Raw genomic sequence first — 25813 nt, 5'->3', positions numbered from 1 at the left:
AAATTAATTTAACAATCTAACAATTGTTAAACTTAATTTAACAATCTTAGGAAAGATTCTGATTGGCCAAGCCTGGGTAACATGCACACCTTTTAAACACACCATCCTGTGTATGGAACACTGACAGCCAGCATTGTGGAGAGTAACTTTTTCTAAATAGTGAAATTTTTGGTAAGAAATAACATTTATATCACAAACCAATACATACACACATACATACATATGACCAGGTACAGACATGTGTATGTCTGTATGTGTATAAAATCAAATGGAAAATTTCATAAAAATAATACTTAACTATGAGTGATATATTCCTCTTTTTGTATTAAAATATAAACATTCTCTCTAAAATGAGATGTAAATTGATTTCATCACCCTCTAATGGGCTACAACTTCACAGTCTGAAAATCACTTTTTAAACTATCTTCATTTTAGAAATTTTATGAACAGTGTGAATCATTTAATTAACATCTCAATGCTTATAGTACTAAAATGATTTCTCACCAATAATATAAAATGTAATCATTTAGTTAATGACAAGTTTTGGTTTCCATCATAATTACTAAAAGTTAAGCAACCCATCATCAAATAGTTTGAGTTCTGGGTACTTGCAAGAGATTATTTTGACTATTTTTAAAACATCTGCTTGGTAAGAAGGAAGCAAAAGCACCATCATCTATTGCTTTTCTACTATATTCTTTACTCTTACTTTTGTGTTAATTAGTCCCTTTAATCTTTGTAAAAATCCAGTCAGAGAAAAGTATTAGTATAAATATTATATCTTCTTTTTATGAATGAGGATGCTGAGAACCAGTGATGCTCAGGTAACTTATTTAAAACATTCATTTCTCAAGTAGAAGAGACAGAATGAGTCCATGCCTTTTGATTGCAACTCCAAGGTTCTTTCTTTAATATTATGCTAATACTCAGTACTACATGCTATGTCTTTTGATAACTTAAATATTGCTCTATAAGATCTGACATGTAAATACACAAATAAATATTTCCATGATTGAATGCTTACATGTTTAGTACATAGGGACGTCTACTTTAACCATGCCTATGTAAAATGCAACAAAGAAGATAATCTTGTTTAGAAATGTGGTATGATGAGGGGCCCAGCCACAGAGAGCTGTCACCTCCCTGTGGCACTGTGGTATGCTGGGACTTGGAATGTGGACATTGGGGTGAAACTACTTGAATTCAAATCCTGGTGCAACTAACTATTTGGTATGTGACTTTGCCCACATCCACTTAGCAATAGCGAACAGTGATAACAATAATAGTCCCTGCCACAAAATGTTACCACAATGCCGAGTATATAGGAAGCATTCAATAAATGTTGGTTATTAGAAATATTTCCACCATCAAGATGTAGCTATGTAGCTTTTAAAAATTGTGACATGAAGATATATAGCAATTAACCACCTATGTTTCTATTGTTGGTGAACCATCAATTTGATTTTGTCATCAGCTACATGGTCCAATCCATAATTTCAAAGATATATTTCTTTGACACAGCCAGAAAATTTTTTCAGAAGGGAACAACATGTATAAGAAACACAAGGAAGAATTGTGCCAAGAAAAATTATGAATGCTGTAGAAAATTTGATCTTATTCAGGCCAAAAAACAATTGTAAATTCTGAAATATGTTCACCACATCAGATGGCTGAGGTTTCAAAAAACAAAATTAAGCAGACCAAACATTCTAATTTCTGAAGAAAATAGACACACACACACAAAGTATGGATGTCACAGGGAGCTACTCCTGCTCAACATCTGGTTTGGATTTAGATAAAACAAACCATAAAGACAGTGGTGATGAGATTAAACAAATGCTTTCTTACTGTTAATGGCCTTGATATTTGTTATGTAATGACTAGACTATGAAAATCTTCCCACATTATCTCTATTTAAGAGAATTTCAAAGCTAATAGAAAAGGGCAGAAAAATTGACATCTAGACTGAAACTTAACAAGTATGTAGATTGTCTAAGCCTTGAAAAATAAATATATAAAAATATAAAAAGTTAATGTGATTTTAAAATATTAAAAGAAACAAAATTTAGCATTATAGTTAGGAGCTCAAGACACACCAGCCATTTATCTTATAAAGACACTGGAGACAGATGAGAGAACAACTTTGAAATGTGTAAAGTATATTTACTACATATAAAGTTGAAAAAGTTGGCTCTGGACTTACATGTCTAAATATTTGCCAAGTGTATCCAAACCTTTAGAAATAAACATTATTAAAATCTTTTTAAATACATGAAGGAGAAAAATTGCACAATCTGCTTTTAAAATGAATCCCACATCTAAAAGGTCTTTTAAAAAATATCTGTTAACAAAAGAGATTAAGCATATTATGTACTCTGCACAAAAATAGCCACTCTAATGATTAAAGGATCGAAAACATAAACAGTGAAGATATTATAAGAGGAAATTGGATTGCTGTGAGTTAATAAAGAAGGGTAATAGGAGATGATTTATAGGATTCCTACAGATTCCTTTCTCTGGGTCTTAGTAGAGTGTATCATGAATTTGAGTGGCATGTGTTTACTATTTTAGACTTCTGACCTTTCAGAAGTTGTCAACCTTTATGGTAGCAATAGTGGTGCATGTTTCTTTATGTGGAAATACACAATAGGAAAACTAGATGAGAGAGACATTTAAACAGCTATTTAAATGAACTAATCTCATATCTCATTAATCCAAAGCAAATATGTTTCACTTTCAGGTACATAAATTTACAAATATTGTATCTTTATTTTTCTACATATAATGTCAAGGTACAAGTGTCTGAGTAAATTTCTCATTGAACTATTTTTCATCAGTGTAAAAATAATCAGATTACTAATGCTGTCTGCAAGAAAATCATAAATCAGAGCTTAAAATGTCAATTTCCTTGAATTTCAAAGCTATGACTTTGTTATTTAATAAATTATGTTTAGAAAATTGTGAAAGGCTCTTAATTATTTAGATGTAAAAGAAATAAAAAACTAGGGTTGATGCTTTCATTTTAATACTAATGAAAAACATGAGTGAGGAAGTTGTGTTTTCAATATTAACATTCCCATCGTTCCTTGAACCATTAAAAACAAATTATTAAATATTAATAAAAGTTGTCAACCTTTATGGTAGCAATAGTGTTCATTTTTGTGTTTGGTATTCAGCAGAACACTGTCTGAAATAGAAAAGAATTGAGTTTGTTCTCAAACTGCAATCATGTTATCTAGAATCTATTGCAAACAACCTATTACCTTTAATAAATGTATTCAACAAATACTGTTGGAGGAGCTGTAATGTTCAAAACACTTAACTACATCTTATGCTGTACATAGGTTGAATATAGAAGGTATCACAATTAGTATAGAGTCTATGAAATGTCCAGGTCTTAATTATTACAGATCCTGCTATAAAACATTTTATAGTCTAGGGGTAAGGAGACATGAACAAAAAAATCACATGCATTGAGAGGTAAATAAATTTTGAAATTTTTCTATTTTAAAAAATCTCAAATTTTATTTTAGAATCAGGGAATACATGTACATTTTGTTACATGGGTATATTGTGTAATGCTGAGGTTTGAGGTATGATTGGATCCCATTGCCCAAGTAGTGAGCATAGTACCCAACAGTTAGTTTTCAACCCTTGCCCCCCTTCCTCCCTTCTCCTTCTAGTAATACCTAGTATCTATTGTTTCCATCTTTATGTCCATGCATATCCAATGTTTAGCTCCCACTTATAAGTGAGAATATGCAATATTTGGTTTTCTGTTCTTGCCTTAATTTGTTTAGGATAATGTCTTCCAGCTGCAACCATGTTGCTGCAAAGGACATGATGTCATTCTTCCTTATGGCTGCATAGTATTCCATGGTGCATATATGCCATATTTTCTTTATCCAGTCCACTGTTGATGAACACCCAGGTTGTTTCCATGTCTTTGCTATTGTGAATAGTATGGTGATGAACATATGAGTGTATGTGACACTTCTTAAAAGAAGACATTCGTTTGGCCAATAAACATATGAAAAAAAGTTCATCACTGATAGTTAGAGAAATGCAAAACAAAACCACAATGAGATACCATCTAATGCCAGTCAGAATGGCGATTGCTAAAAAATCCAGAAACAACAGATGCTGGAGAGGTTGCAGAGAAAAAGGAACATTTTCACACTGTTGGTGGGAGTGTAAATTAGTTCAACCATTATGGGAGACAGTGTGGCAGTTTCTAAAAGATCTAGAGGCAGAAATACCATTTGACCCAGCAATTTGGGTCAAATGGTACCTCTTTGGGTATATAATCATTGCTGGGTATATACCTAAAGGAATATAAATCATTCTATTATAAAAATACATGCACATGTATGTTCACTGTAGCACTATTCATAATTGCAAAGACATGGAATCAACATAAATGGCCATCAATGATAGACTAGATAAAGACAATGTGGTACATATACACCATGGAATACTATGCAGCCACAAAAAGAAACTAGATCATGTCCTTTGCAGGGACATGGATGGAGCCAGAAGCTGTTATCCTCAGCAAACTAAATGGGGAACACAAAACCAAGCACCAAATGTTCTCACTTACAAGAAGGAGCTGAATGATGAGAACACATAGACACATAGTGGGGAACAACATACATTGGGGCCTGTTGGAGAGAGGCAGTGGAAGGGAGAGCATCAAGAAGAAGAGCTAATGGATGTTGGGCTTAATACCTAGATGATGGGTTGGTCTGTGCTGCAAACCACCACGGCACACCTATGTAACAAACCTGCACTTCCTGCACGTGTACCCCAGAACTTAAATTAAAAGTTGAAGAAAAATAATGTGGAAATTTTTAAATGAAATGCATGTGTAAAGTAAAATGTTAAGATGCTAAAACAACATCTTCTTTCCCGTCCTGAGCAAATTTGTTCATCATACTCTTCAGATTATCCTACACTTTTGGAACCACTCCTTTCACACAAATCCTACATCGGTTACTTAGAAAAGCAAGATAATCTCCCTAACCTGCACCTTCCTATTTACTTGGCAACCAACAATGTGCACTTATTTATCCTTTTCCTTGAGCCCTAATATAAATATTTACAAAAGCTGTAGCTGTGTGTCAACCACGCTGTCAATCTGATGAATCTCACGGGTGCTCTTTTGATGTCAACATAACCAAATAACAAGACCACAGGGCCAGCGAAGGTATCACAAGCATCTCAGCTGTCAGCATGATGCCTGCTCTGCCTCACCATCACAGTTTTCCTTGTGTTTCGGGATGCTCACCTAGCAGAAAAAGCACTCCGTATATGTCAACTGTGGCTGAAACTCATTCAAACTGCTGACTCTGATCATAGAGGCAGATGTAGAGCTCTTAATTTCATCTTTCAAGAATCTGCTTGCTAATATCTAAATTAGATGTTAAATATTTTAAGTATATTTTTACTAAATATGCTGGCCAAATCAATGTTATCTGCCTTAGTCAAGAAATTCCTAAAGATCAGCGATTTGTCAAAATAACCTTAGATGATTCATTTGGAAAATAAAAATTTAGAATTTTAATTTCATTTGTTTATTAATATAGACTATGAGGGAGGGAGGTATGTTCTCTACATTAATTTTTTTATTTTTTTCTTTGAACTGCTAAAAATAAGTTTTTCAACATCAACAAAAATGCCAATACATTTTGTAACAACAATGTCTGTAAACTTTAACACAGTATTTGCCACAACACTATAATTAAACTAGTACTCTCTAAATGATATAATATTAAAATGGAAGTACACAGGAAGGGGAGGTAATCTAAAAATGAGGATTCTGGAGGTCAGTAATATTTCTATACCTAAGCTGACTTTGGGGAGGGAAAGATTAGTATGAAGTTTTTCTTTAGGCAAATATCAAAATGACTTTTTTAAAAGTGAGATAATTTATGTGACTCTGTGGCATAAAATATTTTATAAAGGTAAGAAATTATGGTTATTGTTAAATAGTACAGCTCAACATATTAGATAAAGTTGAGTAATACTATAATATATGAGATGAAATTGAAACTTACCAAGCGCAGGTAACAAATACAAAGGAAAAATACTAATTTTAAAACTAGATACGCCCTTGCCAAAGAAATTAAGCCTTCTTATCCTTGGAAGAAGACAAAATATCAAGTCAAACTCTACCATTCAAATAAAGCAGAAAAAAGGATAAAACCTAAAGCAAACCAATAAATATTGAATAAAAGCCAAAAGAAACAAAAGAAGCTCTGGTTTAATTTAGTCAAAGGAAGACATTTACTTCCTCTTCCTCTCATACTTTATTATTATGGAAGTAAAGAAATAATTATGTTTTAAACTCACAAACACAGAAATAAGGAATGCACTAACAGCAAAGAGAAAATTGTAACAGGTTTCATAAAGACAGCATGCGGAACAGTGGTGCCCAGTCAAGCAGGTAGAGAAAGCCCAGAATGCTCATGGAATGGGTTGCAGCCAAGGAGGGGTGAGTGTTCAACACGCAGGATGCAGGGGCAGGGGAGGGAAGGGCAGGGTTAGCACCTTATTCACCAAGTATACTCGCAAGCTATGACCCATAGTAGGCAAGCCAGAAAATAAAGGTGTAAGTAAGCATTTTATTGAAAGCAACTGAAGCAAATCAGATACCCTAGAAGAAGTCAACATATTATAATCAAACATGCAAAGGTAAGAAGGGGATCTAAGAAGGCAAGTGTTTTTCTTTGCATCCATCCAAAAGCAATCAACAAATCATGGCTAAAATAGGTATACCAAGAAATAGCAATAAAAACATCTATTTAATAATATGAAGATATAACAAAATGATCCCGAAACAGAAAGCTACAGTTTGTTGCCTATTGGGTTAGGATAAGGTAAGTCAAGGGAATTGTTGCTTTCCATGACAAGCCCTTTCATGCTATTTCATTTTTTGAAGTGCATGGCTTATATGAAATTAATAAAAATACAAAATAAAAATTATGGACCCATATACACTTTTTTAAAGAAATAAAATTTGTTCCCTAAATTTCAAGATGTAACAACAGTTAATGCCTGAGCCAAACTTCCATTCAATAAGTATTCATTGTTTTGTGATAATAAAAACACTATATATAGAATAAGCATCCATACAGTGGCAGAACTATTATAAATTTATTCTTATTTTAATTTAATCTTAGCAGACATCTGTGGTTCATCCATAAAGACAGTGACTTTTGATCTTGTCAAGTTTCTTCAGTAAATAAAATTAACTCTCCTTCTTTCCTTCCCTGCTAGGCTGAGATGTGATCATAGAGAAGAGAAATATACTTTGAATAAGCCATCAATAAATGATACTATTTCACTCATAGCCAAAATACATGGGTCTAGGAATAAAAGGGTGAGAGTCAGAGTGGTCACTCTATTATAATTAATGCCCCATCAGCAGAATTGTGCATTGTAATCCCATAATCAGGGGCTCTGCTGGTTTAGGAGTTCCTAATCCCTATGGGAGAAATGCTACCACCAGAAGACACAGAGCTTTTAATTAATTGCAAGTTGAGACTATCATTTTGCTATTTTGTCTTCCTCCTATGTTACTAAACCAATAGTCATAGTTAACATGTGTTACTATACTAGATGGGTTGGTTGATCCTGGTTATCAAGAAATAACTGAGTTGCTGCTACACAGTGAAGTCAGGAAAGACTACTTCTGTAACCAGGAGTTTCACAGGAATACCTCTGATTACATCCATGTTCAAAAGTAAAAGGTAACGAAAGACTAAAACAATTCAATACAGCCAGGAACACTGAGAAATCTTCAAGCATAAAAGTTGAGTTATCCAACCAAGCAAAAATTCTTACTCTCTGAGACACTGAAAGCGTGAAATTGGTTATGAAAGAAGAGAGTGATAGTTATCAACATGACCTTTAACCAATTATAAAAACCAAGGCACTATTAAAAACAAGCCTCGTATTAGAGTTATGAATATACAGACATATTTTAACCAATTATTTGTTTTTCCCTTTGACATTCTTCTATTTTATATCACTCTATTTTAAGATTTAGTTTATAAGTCACTAGTCCTGAGTAACCACATTCAGATCTGCTAAACCATCTAGAGAGAGAGACACTGAACTTTGAGATGCATGTGGTGACTGATAGGGTGCTGGACCTCTCCTGCTTTGTAGTGGAAGAAGGAGAGTATTTTCAATTGTACAACTGACAGTTGCCTCATACAATTGTTGATGTAATTAAACATCAACATGCAATTGTTGATGTAATTAAACATCAACATGCAATTGTTGATGTAATTAAACATCAACATGCAATTGTTGATGTAATTAAACATCAACATGCAATTGTTGATGTAATTAAACATCAACATGCAATTGTTGATGTAATTAAACATCAACATGCAATTGTTGATGTAATTAAACATCAACATGCAATTGTTGATGTAATTAAACATCAACATGCAATTGTTGATGTAATTAAACATCAACATGCAATTGTTGATGTAAAGCAATTAAATATGAACAGAAATATGAGAATGGAAGCTTAGTTACAATATGGTTGGGTCACACTAGTCCTTTACTACCCTGATCTCAGATCTAATACTTGCATTTCCACCCTGCAAGCAACATTTCCTAGGCTTCCTTACAAGCTGGCTTCTAGGTAGGTGTAGCCAGTGAGAGACTCTGAGAGGATTTTGGAGTGCTACACCATGTGAGAAGCTAGCATGTATATAAAGGTATATAGTTCTATTTTTCTCATTTTCTAGGGGGCATCTAGGTAGTGGCTGCTTTCTCCATGGTTCCAGTTCCTATAGCATTGGCTCTATCTTGGCATTCCTTCCTGATTTCCACCTGGCAGCACGCAATATGAGCCCAGGTTCCTCAGAAGGGCCCTTGGCTCTGCTATTGCTATCTCTTCTCTTTGCTCTGCCAGTTCTAGTGTTAGAGAGAAATGAAAGTATTAGGAATATAGAGATCCTCGTCTCTGCGAACCACTTTTGTTCTGGGTCTCACGGCTTTTAATTTTAAAATCAGCCAACAGTGAGTACCTTGTGTTTGACACTGTGAGGATAGAAAACAATAATCCAGTCTCTGTAAAGTCTGGCTAAAGGAATGTCACTCCTTTCTAAAATTTATCAAAGACACTTTCATTTACAGAAAGTTTTCTGAGGTCATGTAAGCACCAAAAAATCAGGAGAAATACGGGTATGGAGGATATCAGCATTTCAGACAAAGTTAGCTCAGATTATGTTGTTAGCACAGCCATTCATCACAGGAAATGTGTAAAAAAGAAATGAATAGCTACTTAGAATACATTAACATACATTTGTATTTCAAGAATCCAAAAACTAGCTTGCTACCACAAAGAGGCTATTCTACTGCATTTACAATATACATTAAATATTTAGGTTGAGGAGAAGTAATTACAAGTTCTCAGTTTATCAGACTGTATTAGATGCTTTTCATTTGATTATGAAAGAAATAATAAATGTTCTGAACATATCTTAGAAAATTTAAAGTCCTGATTTACACCATAGAAATCATTACTAACATTATACCACTAACATAAGCTAGAATATAGCTCATGAGGGTAGGAGCATTGTTTGTTTTGTTCAAAGCCGTATCTTCAGCAACTAGAAGAAGGTGTAGCATGTAGTAGAAACATAAACATGCCTGCATGAATAAATGTCTGAATGCAAGAGCTAATGATAAGTAAATGAATGAAAAATTTGAATATGCAAGAAAAGCATCACTAACTTACATCTAAAACACTATTCTGAGACAAAGTTTTAAGAGTTTATGCTTTGGGCAAATGACCTGAATAGCCATTTCTCAAGAGAAGACATTCAAATAGCCAATAGGCATATAAAGAAATCTTCAACATAACTAATAATCTGAGAAATCAAAGTTAAACCACAATGAAATATCACCCCACACCTGTTAAAATGGCTGCTATAAAAAAATATAAAAGATGAATGTTGGCTGTCATAAAGGATGTGGAGAAAGGAAAGCATTGTGGATTGCTAGTGGGAATGTAAATTAGTATGGTCATTATGTAAAACTGTATGGAAGTTCCTCAAAAAATCAAATATAGAACTACCATATGACCCAGCAATCTCACTCCTGGTATATATCCCAAAAATATGAAATTGGTATGTCAAGGAGATATCTACACTCTTATGTTCTTTGCAGCACTGTTTATAATAGCCAAGATATGGAATCAACACAAATATCCAGTAATGGATACATGAATAAAGGCAAATATTGTATATATACACAATGGAATACTACTTAGCCTTTAAAAAGAAGGAAATCCTGTCATTTGCAACAACATGAATGAACCCAGAGGACATTATGTTAAGTGAAATAAGCCAGGCACAATAACACAAACACTGCATAATCCATGTGGAGTGTGAAAAAGACAGTCTCATAGAAACAAGGAGTAAATTGGTAGTTACCAGAAGCTAGAGGTTGAGGATTGAAGAAATATTTGGTCAGAGGACACAAAATTTCAGTTAGATAAGAAGAATAAGTTCAAGATATCTATTGTAATCATGATGACTATAGTTAATAACAATATCTGGCCAGGCACAGAGGTGGCTCATGGCTATAATCCCATCACTTTGGGAAGCCAAGACGGATGGATTACTTGATGTCAGGAGTTCAAGACCAGCCTGGCCAACATGGTGAAACCCCGTCTCTACTAAAAATACAAAAATTAGCCAGGTGTGGTGGCATGCACCTGTAGTACCAGCTACTCGGGAAGCTGAGGCAGGAGAATCGCTTAACCTGGAAAGTGGAGGTTGCAATGAGCCCAGATCGCACCACCACACTCCATCATTGGGGACTGAGTGAAACTCCGTCATAAAAAATAAAATAAAATAAAATCACAATATCTTGTATGCTTGACAATTGCTAACAGAGTAAACTTTAAGTGTTCTTACGATGAAAAAAATAAGTATTTTAGGTAATGTATATTTTAAATATCTTTAAATATCAAAACATCATGATGTGCATCATAAATTTATACAATATTTACTTCTCAGTTAAAAAAGATGAGTAAATAAATCATTTTAAATGTCCATCACAGGAAACACCTTTAGAGTAACTCTGTGGTTTTGCTTTATTCACAGAGCTTTTTGTTAGAACTGTGGAAAGGAATTACAACATAGAGTGCTAGAAGCACAAGTGGCCTAATAATAATTTTTATTTTTACTGTAAGTACTGGCATATCTGACACATCTGTCCTATTGTTGAGTATGACACCTTAGGAATAAATGTGACTGGAAGTCATTCATTTTGAGGTGACTGTTAAGAGTCTTAGGGTCCTGAAATCAAGAACCAGGCGGATCTATCTACTCTGAAACTAAAAAACAGATCCTAAAATAAATTTCACGAAAAAAAATTAGATACCAAAGATTTCTAGTTGGGGAACTTTTGAGGTTGTCATCAATATGTCCATATTCAAATGGAGATCAATGAAGACCAAATAAAAGAATTGTGGGCTACCTTGAAGATAAATCATGACTCAAGCTTTTGAGGAACTAAGGTGACCTTCACAGTCAGTGGAAAGAATCATAATATGTAAAGTTCTTTCGATAAAAGTATACTGACTTTGGGCTGGGCACAGTGGCTGACGCCTGTAATCCCAACACTTTGGGAGGCTGAGGTGGGCGGATCACCTGAGTTGGAGATCAGCCTGGCCAACATTGCGAAACCCCATCTCTGCTAAAAAAATTAAAATAAAAATTAGCCGGGCGTGGTGGTGCCTGGCTGAGGCACGAGAATCGCTTGAACCTGGGAGGTGGGGATTGCAGTGACCCGAGATTGCACCACTGTATTCCAGCCTGGGCAACAAGGTAAGACTCTGTCTCAAAACAAACAAACAAACAACAACAACAACAATATATACATATATATGTGTATATATATGTGTATATATATGTGTATATATACACATATATACATATATACGTGTGCGTATATATAGATATCTATAGATATCTATATATCTATATATAGATATCTATAGATATCTATATATCTATATATAGATATCTATATATCTATATATACTGACTGAATAACCTTGTCTAATGTTACTGCTATGGTTTGAATATGGTTTGTCCTCACCACAACTCACATTGAGGCTTGGCCCCCAATGTGGCAAATGTTGGGAGGTGGTGCCTTTGAGAAGTGATTAAGTCTTTAAGAGGAATTAATACCTTTTTCTGGAGACTGGTTTAATTTAGCAGGAATAGATTAGTTCCCCAAAAATAGGTTGTTATAAAGTGAGGTTGCGTCTTGTGTGTTTTGCCCTTTTGTGAAAGCGCCTAGCTCCCCTTCTATTACTCTGCTGTGTTTCGTTTGACTCAGCATGAGGCCCTTACTAGAAGCTACCAGATGCAGCTGCCCAAGCTTAAACTTCCCAGCCTATAGTAGGAACTCACTATCCTATCTCACTATAGGATAGTGAGCCAAATACACCTCTTTTGTTTATAAATTACCCCAGTCTCAAGTATTTTGTTATAGCAACACAAATGAACTAAAACAGGTACACATAATTTTTATTAAAAATTTAAAGCCCTTTACATTGTTTGTATAGTGGAAAGTCAGCATGTATTTTTACCTCAATGTTTTGCTAGTGTTTTCTGTATTTCTTAGGGAATAAAGCTAAGTTTAGCAGGGGGGAAAAAAAGATTTTATTCCTTTCCAAAATTCTCACAATGGAAAAAATTAATGCTAAATAACTATGTGTTTTTAGTTCCAATTATCTGGAAAAATTGTTTTCATTTTCTGCCTCACCTTGATACATTATAAATACTATTTAAGATCAGACCTATTGAGCAGCCAGACCAATATTATTTTTTATGATGTTATCAAAGGGCTTTTTGAGTAAATGTACAGTTCTAATTTGATAAATTAGAAAGCATTAAATTACTCTTAAACATATTAACTTTTCTTATTAACCTTTATAAATTAATTATCCATAAATTTCCTTAAAAGTAAGTTTTCTCTTTTTTTTTTATTTCTTTTTTCTTTTTGAGACAGACTCTAGCTCTGTCACCCAGGTTGGAGTGCAGTGGCGTGATCTCGGCTCACTGCAACCTCCACCTCCCAGGTTTAAGCAATTCTCCTGCCTCAGCCTCTGGAGTAGCTGGGACTACAGGCCCTACCACCAAGCCCGGCTAATTTTTGTACTTTTAGTAGAGACAGGGTTTTGCCATGTTGGCCGGGCTGGTCACCAACTCCTGACCTCAGGTGAGCCAGCTGCCTCGGCCTCCCAAAATGCTGGAATTACAGACCTGAGCCACCATGCCTGGCCTAAAAGTAAGATTTCAATATGTGCTGTATCATAGAATAAAAGCTATTAATATTTAAAAGTTAACAACACACTGTGTAACACAAAGTTTCCTTTTATTCCCCCCAAATGCATTGTTTTGAATATTTAAGTGTTACCACTGGTGCAATATTCTGAAACCTAATAAACAAGGCCCAGCCACTTCTACCTACACACTTCACAATTTCTTGATCTTCAATAACATTTTCTCAGAAATTTTCCTCTCCCAGTTATGACAAATTTTAAAAATCCAGAAAGACCTCAAAAATGATATCTTTTGAATAATAGTGTATGTATATCACTGTTTGGCAAGTAGCAAAATAATGTAAAGTAAAGTTATAGGATAATTCTGGATTCCCCATCAAGGATTATGCAGCAAAACAGTTACCAAAATGGGAGATGAATTGATCCAAATTAGCTACATTGAAAAACTATTTTTTTCTGTTTCTTATTTTCTTCCCAATGCAAAAAAAAATGCATTGCTACAGATTGAATGTTTATGTCTCCCCAATATTCATTTGTTGAAGCCCTAATCCCCAAACTGATGGACTTAAAGGAGGACTTAGGGAAGTAATTAGGGTTAGATTAGGTCATGAGAGTGTGTCCCTCATGATGGGATTAATGTCCTTATAAAAAGAGGAAGAAATTAGACATCAATCTATTGTGCCCATGTTAGGATACAGCAAGAAGGCAGCCTTCTGCAAACCAGGAAGAAGGCCCTCACTACAGACTAAACATGTCAGCACCCTGTTCTTGGACTGCCCTGCTTCCAAAACTGTGAGAAATAAACATTTGTTGTTTTAAGTCACCCAGTCAATGATACTTTGTTATAGCAGGCCAAGTAGTCTAAGGCATGCATTTTTATTGGAAAGAATTGAAATGTACAAATACAGATTAGAAATTATAGCTTTAAAAAAAATCTCTCACCCTCAGGAGATAAAAATGGTTAAAATTAGCTGATAAATTTTTCAGTGTTCCTTTTATGCATAAATATATGCATGCTTATTATATAAAGAGGATCATATTATACATGTGATTTTAAATGTAAGTACTGTCATTTAATTTACATTTAATTTATCATTACAAAATGATAGAATGTTAATAACATTTCTCTGTCACTTATTTAAGCCCTCTTCTGTTATTGAAAAATTACATCTCTGTTTTCCATAATTCTACATAAATATACATGTTTATAAATATTTATTCACAGTTGATTTTTCCCCTTACAATTTCTTGAAACAGAATTGCTGGATGAGATGATGCCAATATGTGTAAGCCATTTGATACATAGGCAAAACTGTATTACAAAAATGTCTTGCCTCTTTACATCCCAATCAGCAGTGTTGGAGAACTTATTTCTCCCCCTACTTTCTTTAGCGCTGAGTATATTATTTAAATGTTGACATCAAAATCAAGTGGCATTTATCCTAGGAATGCAAAGTTGGTTCATTCATAAACCAATCAATGTAATTCATCATATTAACAAATTTTAAAAACATATGATCACCTCAGATACAGAGAAAGCATTTGAAAAAATCCCAAATCTATTCATAATAAAAACTCTAAGCAAACTAAGAATCTCATAAAAGGCTCATATGAGACCACATATATGACATTGCAGCTAGAGATTAAAAACTAAATGATTTCCCCTTAAAATCAAAAGTCAGACAAAAATGTCAACTCTAAACACTTCTATTCAACATTTAGTTGATGTTCTAAATAGTTCAAAATAACAAGAAAAATTAATAAATGCTATTCAGAGTAGACAGCAAATGCAAAACTGTATTTATAGACAATATTATTGTCTACATAGAAAATCCTATAGAATCTAAAAAGGAGACATTAAAACTAATTAGAAACTTTAGCAATTTTGTAGGATCAACATAAACACATTAGTCATATTTCTATACACTACTAATGAACATTGGAAATTGAAATAAAAGTAATTGTACCATTTGCAATAGCCTCAAAAAAAAATAAAAGAGAAACACTTATGGATAAATGTAACAAAAGATGTGCCAGACCTGCGGACTGAAAACTTCAAAACATTGCTAAGAAAGAATGATGAAAACCCTAGTAAATGGAGAAGCATTTATAGATTGAAAGACCCAATATTGGCCGGGCATGGTGGCTCACGCCTGTAATCCCAGCACTTTGGGAGGCCGAGGTGGGCGGATCACGAGGTCAGGAGATCGAGACCATCCTGCCTAACACGGTGAAACCCTGTCTCTACTAAAAATACGAAAAATTAGCCGGGCGTGGCGGCAGGTGCCTGTAGTCCCAGCTACTCGGGAGGCTGAGGCAGGAGAACGGCGCGAATCCGGGAGGCGGAGCTTGCAGTGAGCCGAGATTGCGCCACTGCACTCCAGCCTGGGTGACAGAGCGAGACTCCGTCTCAAAAAAAAGAAAAAATAAAACAAAAGACCCGATATTATTAAGAGATCAATTCTCCCCCAAGCAATGAAATAATCAAATGTAAAAGCAAATGAACTTCAATCCTTAATTCGCATTGTATATAACACATAATTTGAAAGGGATTTTTGACATAAATATTATAGTTTAAAGAAGAAAAATTTCCAGAATAAGATATAGGAGAAATAACCAACATGGAGAAACTCTGTCTCTACTAAAAATATAAAATTAGCTGGGCGTGGTGGCACATGCCTGTAATCCCAGCTACTCAGGAAGGCTGAGGCAGAAGAATCGCTTGAACCCGGGAGGCAGAGATTGCGGTGAGCCGAGATCGCGCCACTGCACTTCAGCCAGGGCAACAAGAGCGAAACTCGGTCTCAAAAAAAAGATTAAAAAAAAAAAGATATAGGAGAAATATTTATGATCATTGGTATGGTAAAAATTCTTAATCACGATATGAAAAACACAACACATACACAAAGTGAAAAGGCAAGCCACAAACCTAGAGAAATGGTTTTTTAAACATATATTTAATGTATATAAAAACCTTTCAATAATCAATAAAAACCTCATTAAAAAATCAAATAGGCACTCTCAAAAAGATGTACAGGTAGCAAAAAAGCAAAGCGAGTAAGGAAGGGAGAGCAGGAGGGAAGCTGATCAGAGAGGTCACTGGGAACCAAGTACTTCAGGACTTATTAGGCCATCCTAAGGCTTTCAAGTTTATTCTGAGAAATACAAAAACTTTGGGGCCAGGGTTGGGGTGGTTCATGCCTGTAATCCCAGCACTTTGGGAGGCCAAGGCAGGTGCATCACAAGGTCAGGAGTTCGAGACCAGCCTGACCAACATGGTGAAACCCTGTCTCTACTAAAAATACAAAAACTAGCCAGGCATGGTGGCGGGCGCCTGTAATCCCAGCTACTCAGGAGGCTGAGGCAGAAGAATCGCTTGAACCCAGGAGGCAGAGGTTGTGGTGGGCCGAGATCATACCACTGCACTCCAGCCTGGATGACAAAGCGAGACTCTGTCAAAAAAAAAAAAAAGAAAAAAAGAAAAGAAAGAAGAAAAGAAAGAAAAGAAGGAAGGAAGGAAGGAACTGATTTTGAATTATTGTAGTAGAGGGTGATGGACCTGACACAGATTTCCGGTTAGGAAAGGAAGAAAGGAAGGCAGGCAGGCAGGCAGGCAGAAAATGACTTTGAATCATTGTAGCAGAGGGTGATGGACCTGAAACAGATTTCGGCTTTGTTAGGAACAGATTATGCAGGGCAGGGGGAGGAGCAGAGAAGCAAGGGTGGAAGTAGGGAGAGCGGTTGGAATTAATGATGGAATCTCAGCAAAAGATTCAGAAATCCCAGAGGGAGATGATAGTGTACCACACCCGGGTGAAAGATGGCTGCATTTTGAATGTATTTAGAAGATCTGTGCAGATGGGCTGAATGCAGATTAATGTGGAATGTGGATAAGGTGAAAAGTCAAGATTGAAGACAAGATTTTGAGTCTGGGGAACAGAAAGCTGGAATTAGCATAAAAATGTGTTAATGACTGGGATCAAGGGTTTAGGAGAGAAGATCAGTTTTGTTTTGAACATCTGAAGTTTCAGATATTTATAGACATTGAGCTGAATATGCCAAGTAAGCAGTTGGATATACAAGCCTGAAATTTGTGAAAGACTGGGTTCATAAAATAAATATGTTAATCAATATCATATTGATGTATTTAAAGGCATAAGTCTGAATGATATCCTCAAGATTGCAAAGAGTACATCAGTGGTTTTCAGCTGAAGGCAATTATTTCTCCCCAGGGGACAGCTGGCAATGTCTGAAGACATTTTTGGTTGTCACAGTTGGGGAATGAATTACTAGTGGCATCTAATAGGTAGAGGCTATTAGGACCAGGGATACTGCTGAACATCCTACAATGCACAGGATAGCCCCACATATAAAGAATTGTCTGACCCAAAATGTCAGCAGAGCCATGGTTTAGAAAGCCTGCTTCAAAGGGTTTCTAAGAGAAGAGAACAGAACCAGAGCCTGGGCCCTCAGGTGTACCAATATTAAAGATGGCGGAGAGAAGGGGAGAAATTAACAATGGAGGTTAGGAAAGATGACCAGTGAGAAAGAATCACAACCAAGAGAATGTGGAATCCGTGCAGCCACGAGAAGAAATGTACCAAACAACAGGGAGAAATAAAAAGTGTCAAATGCTGCTGCTAGGCCAAATAAAAAGATACTCAAGTAACCACCACTGGGCTTAGCAATGCAGAGGTCACTGGTGACATTAAACAAAGAAGTTTTGGTAGAGCAGTGTGAGGTGAAAGCAACTTCCGAATGTTCGGCAACATACGATACATTTTCTGATCTGGTTATTGCCAACCTTTGAATTCAAAATTAAACTAAAAATCATATATGGCTATAACCGTAGCATAGTGAATCAGCTACTCTCTGACATCCTAATCAAATAGGTAATTTTAAGTGGGATGACTTTTTCCTGCTTTATTCCTCCCACTCCCCAGTTTACAACTTGTTAAATCGACTGGAATAAAATTAATATCTACCCAGAGACACAGGACTTTTTACTCAGATGAAGAATATTTTTCAAATAATTCTTTTGATACCAATTTTTTTAATCTTCAAACTTAAAAAAAGATAATCTCAAATAAAATTATACTATATTTTGAATAGATGAACACTAAACTATTTTTTATATATACTTTAAGTTCTAGGGTACATGTGCACAACGTGCAGATTTGTTACATATGTATACATGTGCCATGTTGGTTAGCTGCACCTATTAACTCCTCATTTACATTAGGTATTTCTCCTAATGCTATCCCTCCCCCATCCCCTCACCCCACGACAGGCCCCGGTGGATGAACACTAAACTTTTTAACTATCAGGATTGTCCATTTTATATGCTTACTTTTAGTGGCTTAAATAAACCTCATTTTCTTTTATGGCAGTACATGTTTCTCACCTCTGTTCACAGAGTTTCTAATCTGTCTCTGATTTACTATGTCTCATAGTTTCTAATATGCCTCTGCTTTAAATTACTTCCTAAAAATTTTATCCACACCCAGACTACAACTTGTCCATCTGGGAAGACATTATCTAAATACATTTATGATTATAAATTCTCTTTTAGGACCTTTATACTAACCCCACACCCCGCCATTGGTAAGAAATCATATTTGAGAAAAATGTGGGAAAGCTAGCATTTGATTTGATGGCATTAATCACTGATATACAGATGTGCTAATTATTGACTTCAGCAGAACTTTTAACACAACTACTTTAATGAGTTTTTGAAGGGGAAAATGTTGGTTATATACTTTCTGACAAAAAATAGTCAAGCACGGTAGCTCACACCTATAATCCCAGCACTTTGTGAGGCCGTGGCGGGTGGATCACTTGAGGTCAGGAGTTCGAGACTAATCTCGCCAATATGGTGAAACCCCATCTCTACTAAAGGAAAAAAAATACAAAAATTAGCCGGGTGTGGTGGCATGTGCCTATGACTCAGGAGGCTGAGGCATGAGAATCACTTGAACCCAGGAGAAGGAAGGTGCAGTGAGCCAAGATCGCACCACTGCACTTCGGCCTGAGCCACAGAGTGAGACTCCATCTCAAAATGAATAAATAAAGAAATAAAATAAAAATAAAAACTGTTTTTTTAAATTTAGGCAGAACTGTCTTTTGTCAGTATATAGATATGTGTGTATCTTCATTGGACTCAGTGGGGACAAAAGTTTTACTTCAAGTGCATATAATTTCATATTATCTTTAAATTTTGTCTTCAAATTGTATTATGTTTATAATTCAAGTTTTTTTTTCAAAATCAATGTCACAAACAATAAATGTTAGAAAAAAACTTTCATTTCTCTTGATGAAAGAAACATAAGACATATTACCTTTTATTTATTTTATCTGTGTGATGCTTTCCTTAAGAAAGGCATCTGTTTTGGAAATAAACAGAATTAATTTTAACCCATAACCCTGAAACTTAATAATTATAGAAACTAGAGTAGATTCTTTTACTTATCTGTGCTGCAGTTTTCTCACATAAAATGAGGAAAACACACTTATTTCATAGGGTTGGCAAAAGGGAAAATACTGAACTAATTTTAGGCTAAACGTTTCATAAATTAGGTACACAAAATTAATACCTACTGATTTGGTTTGGCTCTGTGTCCCTGTCCAAATCTCATCTCCAATTGTAATCCCCACGTGTCAGAGGAGGGACCTGATGGGAGGTGATTGGATCATGGGAGTTCTCCTGATAGTGTTCCCTCAGGCTGTTCTCGCGATAGTGGGTGAGTTCTCATGGGATCTGATGGTTTTATAAGTGGCGGTCTCCCCCGCTCTTCCCTCTCATTACTGACGCCATGCGAAGAAGGTCCTTGCTTCCCTTTTGCCTTCTGCCATGATTGTAAGTTTCTTAAAGCCTCCCCAGCCATGCAGAACTGTGAGTCAATTAAACCTCTTTCCTTTATAAATGGCCCAGTCTCGGGTATTTCTTTATAGCAGTGTGAAAATGGACTAATACACGTATTGTTCACTTTTGAATGAAAAAACACAGTCATCTTGGAAAGTAGAGGGTTTCTCTTTTCTGTTACTCAACTGCAGTATATGGCTGCTGCCACTGGATGGCAACCAAAGACACAGAAAGACCAGGAATGCCTGAGCAACAGCCTACAGAGCTTCAGCATTTCAAAAGAAATTCTAACACATCAGACGAAAAACAAAATGCATTCAGTAGGTAAAAAAATATGTAGTCTGTGAATTAAGTGGCAATTGTTTAACTAAAATATATTATCCTTCAACAAGTCATATTTTAATATGTTTTGAGAAAAAATATCTAAAGTAGTGATGGTCTCGTTCTTTTTCATCAGGACTAGCTCAGAGTATAATAAAGTTTTAAATGTTCAGCTTCCAAGGTATTTCTTTGATGGAACCTTCACTTAAAGAAGAGGTGAAGAACAGTGGAAGCTTATTCTTTATAGTAGATTATTGAGGTGAGGTTGCCGAGATTAAAAGTCACAAGTTTTGGAAACAGGTAGAATTAATTTTAACCTACAGATTTTAAACTTAAGAATGCACTCACGCCGGATGCGGTGGCTCACGCCTGTAATCCCAGCACTTTGGGAGGCCGAGGCAGGTGGATCACACGGTCAGGAGATCGAGACCATCCTGGCTAACACAGTGAAACCCTGTCTCTATTAAAAATACAAAAAATTAGCCAGGCGTGGTGGCGGGCGCCTGTAGTCCCAGCTACTCAAGAGGCAGGAGAATGGCGTGAACCCAGAAGGCGGAGCTTGCAGTGAGCCGAGATCACACCACTGCACTCCAGCCTGGGTGACAGAGCGAGACTCCATCTCAAAAAAAAAATTAAAATTAAAAAAAAAAAAGAATGCACTCAGGTAGATTCTACTTGTCAGTGCTGCAGTTTTCTCATACGTAAAATGAGGAAGATATGTCTATTTCACGCGGTTGGTAAAAGGGAGAAAATAAACTAATTTAGGCAAAGGTGCCCATTGTTAGGCTTGGCATATAGAAGACACAAAGCAAATGGTAGCTATTACTTATTCTGTGATAAAAATGGTTAAGTTTTGTTTATATTTGACTGGATCAAAAGTGAAATGATCCATATATGATCTTTTACTTATTACATGTGTTGATGCTGTCCTGAAGAATATCTTATAAATAAAAGGTTAGATTTGTTAGTCAGTATTGAACTAAATCAGTACATCTTTTCTGTAAAATGCGACAGCACCTAACCATTCTCAGTACAGCATAGGCACTGTCATAAGTATAGCATTTGTTTTGTTAACATTTAGGTACACTTCTTTTAAATTGAAAGCCAGTGTTGGACAAGCAAATGCAGCTTCAAAATGGCAACAGGATAAGGATACATTTTTTTTTTTTATGCTTTAAGTTCTAGGGTACATGTGCACAACATGCAGGTTTGTTACATATGTACACATGTGCCACGTTGGTATGCTGTACCCATTACCTTGCAGGGTCGTTACATATGTATACATGTGCCATGTTGGTGTGCTGCACCTATTAACTCGTCATTTACATTAGGTATATCTCCTAATGTTATCCCTCCCCCTCCCCCCACCCCATGACAGCCCGGGTGTGTGATGTTCCCCACCCTGTGTCCAAGTGTTCTCATTGTTCAATTCCCATCTATGAGTGAGCACATGTGGTGTTTGGTTTTCTGTCCTTGAGATAGTTTGCTCAGAATGATGGTTTCCAGCTTCATCCATGTCCCTACAAAGGAGATGAACTTATCCTTTTTTATTGCTGCCTTTTTTATAGTATTCCATGGTATATATGTGCCACATTTTCTTAATCCAGTCTATCATTGATGGACATTTGGGTTGGTTCCAAGTCTTTGCTATTGTGAATAGTGTCGCAATAAACATACGTGTGCATGTGTCTTTATAGCAGCATGATTTATAATGCTTTGGGTATATACTCAGTAATGAGATCGCTGGGTCAAATGGTATTTCTAGTTCTAGATCCTTGAGGAATCACCACACTGTCTTCCACAATGGTTGAACTAGTTTACAGTCCCACCTATTTCTCCACATCCTCTCCAGCACCTGTTGTTTCCTGACTTTTTAATGATCGCTATTCTAACTGGTGTGAGATGGTATGTCATTGTGGTTTTGATTTGCATTTCTCTGATGGCCAGTGATGATGAGCATTTTTTCATGTGTCTGTTGGCTGCATAAATGTCTTCTTTTGAGAAGTGTCTGTTCATATCCTTCACCCGCTTTTTGATGGGGTTGTTTGATTTTTTTTCTTGTAAATTTATTTATTTGTAGATTCTGGAATATTAGCCCTTTGTCAGATGGGTAGATTGCAAAAATTTTCTCCCATTCTGTAGGTTACCTGTTCACTCTGACGGTAGTTTCTTTTGCTGTGCAGAAGCTCTTTAGTTTAATTAGATCCCATTTGCCTATTTTGGCTTTTGTTGCCATTGCTTTTGGTGTTTTAGTCATGAAGTCCTTGCCCATGCCTATGTCCTGAATGGTATTGCCTAGGTTTTCTTCTAGGCTTTTTATGGTTTTAGGTCTAACATTTAAGTCTTTAATCCATCTTGAATTAATTTTTGTACAAGGTGTAAGGAAGGGATCCAGTTTCAGCTTTGTACATATGGCTAGCCAGTTTTCCCAGAACCATTTATTAAATAGGCGTTCTCTCCTTTCGTATCTAAAGGAGTTTTATGGACAGGCTGATGGTGGTTATGTGCATGTGGGGAGAGCTTAGAGTGCGAGCCAGTCATTACACTGGTGGACCTTTAAATGCCACGGTAGGGAGGCTTCCTCCAGAGGACCGACAACTACACTGGCAGCACCCACTCTCACCAGGCAGTGTACACAACTCTCTTTGGAGAGAATCTCTGATTTTTTTCTTTGGGGTAAGTGACTGGCTGCATCCATGATTTGGGGGGAGGGGCATTAATTGTCCATGCTGGATCTTCATTTATTCTACCTGTTCCAGTCCCATTTCCACTTTGCCCTCTGTGATACCTGCACTGCACTGGAGCCTGGAGGCTCCCTGAGGTTCTCACAGCCGGACGGGTCAGCCACCCCCCGCCCCCCGCTCCAGACCCTCTTCATATGTTCTGGGCTTGTGCCCTCAAATCTATCCCATAGATCTCTAAATCCTCTTCATCTTCCAGATGAAATCATTCATCTGCTAACGACTTCTTTCTGCCCTCTTTGTTATGTGGCTTAGACTTTTAAAAACACTGATCCATTAGTTGAATGGAAGAAGAGGATATAAATGTGATTTATCAGACCCCATCTTGAATCCCATTCATTTCACAGCTGCTGTCCTAACTCAGGCTCAGGGTGTGCAGAGGCCAAGTCCACACTGTATCTAACCCTAGTGCAGCTCAGGATTTGGTTTTCCCCAGCCCGTTCTCCTCAGGGTCTCAGGTCAGGCCCTCAGGGCAGCAGGAAGATGGGCTCTCCTCACCCCCCAGGCCCCCTGTCCTTCTGTGCTCCACCCCCCCGCCGTCTTCAGAACTTCCCATGCCACGGCTTCGCCTAGTCCAGCCACAAGGAGAAAAGAAAACGAGGGCAAATCACCAGGATTTGGGGGAGCGAGGCAGCTGAGGTCCCGCTCTGCACAGACTAGGCACCTTGTGCCTCTCCCACGGCTTACCACATCTGCCTGGGACTCAATGAAAGGGCCAGAGGGCCGAAGGTGACACCGGGGTCTCCAGCACGACCTTCGCCGAGGGCCTCCAGGGGATTTCGATTTCTCGCGCTGTGGGGGCGGAAGACTGGCTCTCCTGGGGATGTGTGTGAGTGTCTGGGAGTGTGTGCTCCCCAGGGCCCCGCGGAGGTCAGGGTCCTCTCCATTCAGGACAGCAAGGAGAGAAAGGCCTGGAGTGAGGCCCTGGGGCTGGGGGCTAAAGCAGCAGAGTATCAGAAATGGAGTGCTAGGGTGGTTACTGGGAGCGGCAGGGAAGCCTTGGAGTCCAGCATGCGCCTAGGGGTGCTGCGGTGGGGAGGCAGCAGGGGACCTCCCCTGCCCGATGGGGCTTTCGGAGGCCGCGATCCCCGAGGGTTCCTAGCTCTAAGGTCCCCGCTTACAGCTGCGCGGGGCAGAGCGAGCAGGGCGCAGCGCCGCGGCCGGGGCAGGATGCGGAGCCTCGCGTTCACCGGCTTTACCCGCGAGACCAGACCCCTGCAACTCCCCAGCCAGCAAGGCCGGGACGTGCTTCGGGCATCTGTGTGCTCCCCAGGGCCCGGGACGTTCGGGGCGCTGAGCCGTCCAACGTCTGGGTTCCAGCCCTGATCCCGTAGATCCTCCCGGCTGGACCCGGGTCCTGGGTGCACCCGCCCGCCCTGCCGATGTCCCAGTGCCGGGGCCAGGGGCCGCAGGGCCTCGCGAACGCCCGGCACGGACGCATCTTTTTCTTCCCTCTCTTCCCCGCGCGCGGTGTCGCCGGGAAGCGTTTCCCGGCCCCAGTGATCCAAGAGCAGGTGAGGTAAAGCGGCAGGGACCGGGGCGCGGGCTCGGCAGCCGCAGCTCAGTGCGCGTGCGCCAGGTAGCGGCAGCCCTGCGTGCTTTCCGTACTCGGCTTGCGGTATGTACCCGCCGCTATTCAGCTTCCGGGCTAATTAGCAGTCGCGGTGTGCCGCTACCTGCGGGCTTTCAAGGAGCTCAGCCTCCCGGACGGAGCCGGCGGCTGCGGGGCGAGGACGGCGGCGCGGCGAGGACGGCGGCGGACCGGGGCAGCCCCGCGCTCTGGCCAGGTAGGCTGGGGAACCTTGGCTGCCTGACTCACTGGCGGCGGCAACCTGGGGCCGCCCGCGGCGCCGCGGGGACCCGGACGCGTCGGGGGCGGCGCGGAAGCTGCAGGCCAAGAGCTCCCGAGCGCTGCCCCCCGGACTCGGCGGGGCTGCGGGGAGGCCGCTGCTGGGATCCAGGGGTGCAGCCCGGCGGCCCTACGCCTCTCGGACCGGCCCATTCTCCTCCCACGACGGGCGGGCGGGTGCGGCGGGGACCAGGCAATGCTCTCGCATCCCGGGAGGGGCTCACCGCGGCAAGGGGCCACTCTCGGCGCGGGCAAGTGGCGCTGTCTGGCGGGGCCGCCCGCTCGGATCTCGCTGGGCTGGTCGGGCCGCTGGTGCGTTCCGCTGCCCCGCTTGACGCCGGCATCGAGTCCCCGTGCTGGGCGGCAACTACTGAGTTTGGGGTCGCCTCTGGGTTCGCTTCCCCGGGAGAACCAGAGCCCGGATCTTCGCCCCTTCCCTTTCCCTGTCTGTATAATAAGGCCCAGAGGGAAAAACTTCTCAATTAAAAACCCCACACCTTGTTGCCCCAGGGCTGCAGGCGCCGGGTTGGAGGCACGCCGCGGACCTGCCCCTCGGCAGGGCCCCTTCTCCACGCCAGGCACTGCCTGGCAAGGCTGCTGGAGGGAGATCTGGCCGCAGATGGTGAAGGAGAACATCGAGGCCCCCAGTCCCCAAGCAGGGCTCCATGGGTCGGGCGGCGGGCCTTGGTAAGCCCAGGCGAGGGGTGAACTTCCTT

The 25813-nt window shown here is 38.9% G+C and overlaps 1 protein-coding gene and 1 long non-coding RNA gene across 7 annotated transcripts in view; one reads left to right on the top strand and one right to left on the bottom strand.

The window, feature by feature from the left end:
• Positions 1–20178, bottom strand: part of LOC129394008 (uncharacterized) — a 97140-nt gene extending 76962 nt beyond the window's left edge. For both annotated transcript variants that reach the window (XR_008621187.2, XR_008621186.2), the window contains exon 1: positions 19922–20178. This is a non-coding gene — a long non-coding RNA (uncharacterized LOC129394008). The remainder of the gene's footprint in view (positions 1–19921) is intronic.
• A 4710-nt stretch (positions 20179–24888) lies between these two features.
• The window catches only part of LOC117975990 (golgin subfamily A member 8B), a 58255-nt gene continuing 57330 nt past the window's right edge, over positions 24889–25813 (top strand). For all 5 annotated transcript variants that reach the window (XM_063597094.1, XM_063597096.1, XM_063597095.1 and 2 more), the window contains exon 1: positions 24889–25035. The gene's annotated coding sequence lies outside the window, so the exon portion shown is untranslated. The remainder of the gene's footprint in view (positions 25036–25813) is intronic.

The sequence above is a fragment of the Pan paniscus genome, chromosome 16 (genome assembly GCF_029289425.2).
Source record: "Pan paniscus chromosome 16, NHGRI_mPanPan1-v2.0_pri, whole genome shotgun sequence".
Classification (NCBI taxonomy): Eukaryota; Metazoa; Chordata; class Mammalia; order Primates; family Hominidae; genus Pan; species Pan paniscus.
This window is presented reverse-complemented; position numbering and strand designations above follow the sequence as displayed.